This window comes from Perca fluviatilis, chromosome 17 (assembly GCF_010015445.1).
Source record: "Perca fluviatilis chromosome 17, GENO_Pfluv_1.0, whole genome shotgun sequence".
Taxonomy (NCBI): domain Eukaryota; kingdom Metazoa; phylum Chordata; class Actinopteri; order Perciformes; family Percidae; genus Perca; species Perca fluviatilis.
The window spans coordinates 19,587,530-19,593,788 of NC_053128.1; the positions used below are offsets into that span (position 1 = coordinate 19,587,530).

The window sequence follows — 6,259 nt, forward strand, 5'->3', positions numbered from 1 at the left end:
TCTAAGACAAGCATGGAGTGTATTTTATGAACATGAATTTCTAAAACATAAACAAAGGAATATGGTGAGTCATTCTTGTGTGGATAAAGTTCTGTTGCTTATGAATACTTAGCACTCAGCTGTTTGTGTATTCCAGTGTCAAATGAGGAGACAATGTAACTACATGAGTAAAGAAGCCAATACTGTTCTACAGACTGCACCTTTAAAGCCCAACCCCTTGATTTAAAATATATCTAAACTGCCAGCAGCATAATACAAAGTGTGTCATATAGTTTTGTGTTTGAAATTATGACCTTTTTTATAGGAACAGGCAGCATTACAGCGTTGTGACAAAAAGTGAAGGACATTAGAAACAATGCTAAAACTGCAGGTTAGGTTAATATGACGACTGGAAAGAGATGTATACTGATTGATGCGTCACTTGTTGGTTGAGGAGTATGAACGCTCCCACTCACCCACCACCATCCTCCTCTGTCTTTCACCTTCTCTACATGAAAGATGGAGAGTTATAAACTCTCTCCTAATCCAGTATGGTTTCACGCAGCATGGCTACACATGGGCCTGTGGTCTGCCCCCTTCCCAGAGTCTTTTTACTCCCCTCCCTCCCTTCACCCTCGACCTCGTGAGTGAGTTTACCCTTGTTCCACTAGAAAGACAACGATAAGGTATCTGGGCCTCCATAGCAGTGCAGGGCTAAGAGGTATACTGTGTGTATACGCAGACACACACCCATGCATGGATATTCACGTACAGAGCTCTACTTTCACAACCCGAGCAGGACTGTGGGCTCAGGGTTGGTGGCGGTGGGCTTGGGGCTGACACGTTTCTGCTAACAATCACATCACACACAGAGACCCACATTCCAACTTCCTGATGAACCCCCCCCCCCCCACACCCACCCTGTTTCCTACCTCACAGTCGTCCTCATCCCCCAACAGGTTGTGGTGGAAGTGTGCAGGCATGGGGCAGACTAAAGTGGTCAGTTTTCTGGGTTTAGAGGAACAGATATATTCATGAAACAGATCAAAAAAAAAAAAAATCTTTTAATATATTTAATCAGGTCAGAAGAGCTCTATCACTAGACCATCTTTTTAAAATATTGTAGAAATTAAAATGTCATTAAAATGAATGCAATTGTAGCACATCTGGATCTAGTTCATCTTGACATATTGGCTAGTCAGTTAAGTGAAGCGCATGTACCGGTATGTGTGGCTGTGTTGCATAACATGTCCTCTGCTGCCCTCTAGTGATACTTTTAAATGGTTCACTAATGGCATGACGTGTTCCATCCGAGATGTGCTGTGTGAGAAGTACAACAATTAGCAAATGGAATTGCATGATTATAAAAGTTTACTTAATATTTCATCTGTGTATTTTATCAGTATAGTTTGGTGAGTTAAGAGTTGTGGCAGCACAAAATAGTAAAATACAGCATGAAACAGTAAATATGCTACATGAAACCATACAACTAGAATTGAGAGGCTTTTTTAATTCAATACATACTTTTATAAATCCATACATTTAGATGAAAACAGAAAAGTAAAAGATAAAATCCATATAATAGTTAAAACAGCAACTGTGTTTGAAGTGTTGAGTCATAGATAGCTTTCAGGCTACTTGTACTGATACATGGTTTTCTATAGTTTGAGAAAAATATAATGGGGAAGTGTCCTATGCTGTATTTGTAGAGTAGGTAGTTATGTGTATGCTGCAGTACTGCTCATTATATTGCAGACTAGTACTTTATCTTTTATATTATTAAATTACCTGTTTTATGTGTACTTTGTATATATGGGTAATACCTTCTCTTTTGTTTGATTTACATAATCACATCAAATTACTTTATTAAATGGAACCCCAGGAAGATTAACTGTTGCATCTAATGAGATCCCAAAAAAAACCTTGACGGCTTATGACCACGTAGCTAAGTAAGTCCTGTCAGTAGATCTGTGATGGGGCTGTAGGTGTAACTAAACCGTGTTGGATGGCATATGCATAATAGAGATAGAATACCATGAGCCTCCAGAGCACAAACGTATGTACAGAGAGACTGACATCGCAGACGGCCAGCCACCTACCAAGCTGAGGTAATGAGCATGGGAATCATGTGGTGTGGTCTGGTCCAGCCATGGCCACATTCACAGATCCTGGAGGTCTGTGGGCCATCATGTCTCACTTCAGTGAGGTCAAAGCACCTTCAACTCTGACATGTTCAAATGCACAAATTATGACTCTGTCAAATCCAGAAATTATGAATTAGGTATTTCCTTTACCTCTTTGGTATGTCCAGGAACAGCTCTGAATCTCTGGCAGTTACTTTCAGGCTAATAAAAGGGATGCAACACACTGAAGATAAAAGCCAAGCCCTGCTAAACTGAAAAGAATACAATCTGAACCTGAGAGGAAGTAACTGTACATCTGTCTTACTCTTAGGGGGGGGGGGACTGGGTGGAGAATTGTGCCAAACCTGGCCCTAATATAAAACATTACTGTTTTGTAATGTTTTGTATGATGTAAATAATTATGTAATGTACAAGAATGGACATTTGTTGACAGAAAGAAACTCTTTCTGAATTTGTTAAACATATCAAAGTTGAAAACATTGAGAAGTTTTTCAGAAAACTGAGCAATACATAGTTTTGTAGTACTGCAATTAGTTCTTGACCTCATCTTTAAAGCTGTTTCAATGCCACAATCAACAGGCAAGAGAATGATTGAATCCTCATCGGAAATAAGAAAGTTGAGAAACATGCTGCTTGTTAACGGCAATATAGAAGTAAAGAGTAAACTTTGGAAGAGGGAAAAAGCATAGAGGGAAATTACTCAAGAGTAGCATGACACAAAGGGGAAGGCATTTATAAGAAGAACCAGGAAAGTAACCAGGTTAGAACCCTGTAAACAGACCAGATTGAGAATTTGGACACTAATGTAAAGAGCATTCTTCAACTGACAGGAAAAATGTCAAAACTGTTTGAGAATAGCAAGATTCTGAAACCATAGAGTGTGTGCAGGAAAAAAAAAGCAGTAGTGAGACAGGAAGTGATGACAGAGTCACAATGTATAGGACACAAGAATGAATGCTACTCTGAGTGTGGAGGTAGGGTGCAGGGCAGAAAGCACCAGAAGATGGCAGTAATGCAACTACAAGGATGCTAGCTGCCATAAAACCTCAAGGAAGAAGGAGACTTAAATTCAAATGCAATATACATGGATGGTAATCCACAGCTCCCAAGGTAACCTGCTTCCTTGAATAGATCCCTGGAATACCCCACGCCCTCTACACCAAGTAAGACGTACAAACAAACTCATCTCATAGGCAGTATTAAAGTGTCTGTTCTTTAGTAATATGCATTGACTGATACTTTGGGAGTTTGTAAGATGTTTGTAAAATATCACACAGTTTGTATTGCTTCTTATTCAGAAAATATGACACAGATTTGGATTTAACATCTTTATTTAGTTCAGTTGGTCTGTGCCTGCAGCACACATCATCTCCAGTTTCAGACCCAGGGCCTGGCAAAGTGTGAGATAGGTAGAGGGATGTTTTGTGATGTTTTTATAAGTAAACTATAGTTTTGGAGCATTTGTTTGGTAAATTTAATCTGTTTGACATGTTTACTGAGATTAATGCACTGTTAAATCATGATATTTACATTTTTAGGAACATGACATGACTTCTGTGATTTCATTGATTTATTAAGTGGTGTTACCTGTAGTAGGAGGAGTTATGGGTTATAAAAGCAAGAGTTTGGACCCTTTTTCAAGTGATTGGCCAATTCAGTGCAGATAGTGGCATGCTGGCGTTGAACACACACTCTAAAGGGTATAGCCAAGTGCTTTTTGATAGACTTTTGTTTCCTCAAGCTCTTCTGCACTAATTATGCAGCTGCAATTGCACTGCTGAAAACAACTGGACTCAACATTAGACTGTGAAGCAACATCAAGACCTTTTTATTTTTATTTTTATTTTTATTTTTTTTGCCTTCACCGCCTGACCAAGTAACTGGTGCAGGTAATCAGTTTGGAAATATCTCATAGGCTGAACATAGACAACAGAATAAGTATTTACATGACATCAAGTTCATGTTGATGATGGGCATTTCTTGAGGAACTAAGTCTTTCCAACTAAATGCTTTTTAAGAGGTGTTCATTTTTTTTGAGACTTCAAGTGTTCACAAGGGACATCTTCTGGTCAAAAGAAATTGTATGTATTACGTGTGATGATTGTGAGACAAAGTTGCAATATGTACAAATGTTAAATTAAGACATATAAATTAAACTCTTTATGCGCATATTGACCATGAAAAGTATTAAGCAGTGAAGGAGAAGTGTTTCTTCTGACTTGCAGCTTCCTTTGGGGAAGAGGCTAAAAATGCTGTTGCACTGCTGGAAAAGGATTTGGATATTTGCATCATTGGACGATCGTGAGGGTAAGCTATCAATATCAAATACGCAATAATGTTCAAATCCTTCTATAAATATAATTGACACATTGTTTTCATGCTTTCCACACATTTTATACTGTGAACCAAGTTAGTTATAAATACAGCTGGAAAACAGCCTGTCTATTGTTGTGCAGTGATGCTGCTAATAAGCAGGCAAAGGCAGTTGCAAGAGCACATGTAAAGGGCTTAAGAGAAGACACTACTCTAGCAAAACTGCATCATGTACAATACAGTAAATTATGCGATTAAGATATTGTTTTAAATAGGGGTACACCATCTTGAGTTTATACTTTTTGTTGTTTAGTCATTTGTGTGTGTGTGTGTGTGTGTATACAATCTAAGTATAAATGTACCATATGTGTCTATATTTTTGACAGATGCAGTGTCTACATTGTAAAATGCAACATTTCACAACATTCTAGCTTAACCAAAAAACATTATCTATAAAATGTATAACATAAAATTGACACTGACAAAGAAAATATAAAATGGATTACTTTTCACAAAACCATTTTACAAAAAAAATTCTTGCTCATATCATTGCATGACATCACAATTCATCAGTTTAATTTTGTGCAGCTCCCTCAGCAGACAAAAGGCTTTATACAACTTTTTCCATATACAGTAGTACTACTTGAGACCTGTAAACTTTGATGTGTAAAATGGGTTTGGCAGTTCCCCTTTAGGTGCTGGAACCTTAAAAGAGAACCGTACCATAGAAATGACATCTGCTGACTGGTAAACATATGTTCTACATTATATGTCTCTGTCTTAATTATGATTGGGTGTTAACAATTTAATTAGCGGGTGTCTAGAGCAATTCTTTCTCCAGTGTGCCATTTAATGGCAGATGCTCTGCTTTTTGTTTTGTTCACATTGTCAGTGACCTCTCTGTGATTTATTATAATGTTCTGCTTTTGTGGCAACTGAAGTACAAAATGTGAGACCTGCTTTAGTTTGCTTGTTTGCAACATTGCTTCTAGCAGTCTTGCTCCTCTAGCATGATGTTAAGTTTTACAAATGTGCGAAAATGTCACGTTATGTAGGTTTTAGCGTTGAGCCCTGCAGCCACCCTTGGCGAAACAGTACTCAGTGTGTGAGACAACATTCGTTTAGATTTCATCTCGTGATGTCATGGAGTAAGACTGGTGGTTTTCAAATCCACACATAGCACTCAAAGAAGCTAGCCCGAATATCTTAAACCTGCAAAAAACGTTTTTTGTTTTTGTCCACTTGGGGCTAGCTGAAATAAGTTGAGTAAACAACGCTGACCCTAAGTTGATACAGTATAGTGGTGAACTTGTTAGCATGCTTATTCACACCAGCAGTTACAGAGACATTACAACATTAATTTGTGTTTAGAACCATCATTGGTTGAGGGGTACATGGTTGTGTCTAATGAGCCACTCTGCCTTCATGGTGGTTTGTGTTTGGCTCCCCCTCCGTCAGGGCTTTGCACCTGCACATAACTAGTGAGTGTGTGGCTCCAGGATGGCCTCTTGATTCACTGCAATGCTACACAGAGGAGTGTCTATAGGGCTCCTTTTGTGTTCTTATGGCAAGTGCTACTTTTTAATAATTTTAGATTTTGCAGCTTGAAGAGGATTGTTGATATATTTTTTTTCTTTTTTTTTCTATGTCCTTGACTTTGTTCTGTTCATAGATGATGGATGTGTATAAAGCAACCACAAAGTTCTTGAAGGGAATGGAGGACCTGGAAATGTGACATCAATTTACAAAGAGTGACTGGTGGGACCAAAGCGTGCGTGTGTCATTAAAAGGTGGTCATTTGTATATATTACAATTTTTGCATT

At 38.2% G+C, this 6,259-nt stretch overlaps 1 long non-coding RNA gene across 1 annotated transcript; it reads left to right on the plus strand.

Annotated features, from left to right (window-relative positions):
- Nucleotides 1–3,212: 3,212 nt before the first annotated feature.
- Nucleotides 3,213–6,183, plus strand: LOC120546000. The gene is made up of 3 exons (XR_005636770.1): nucleotides 3,213–3,286; nucleotides 4,349–4,430; nucleotides 6,109–6,183. It is a non-coding gene; the product is annotated as an uncharacterized LOC120546000 (long non-coding RNA).
- Nucleotides 6,184–6,259: the final 76 nt, after the last annotated feature.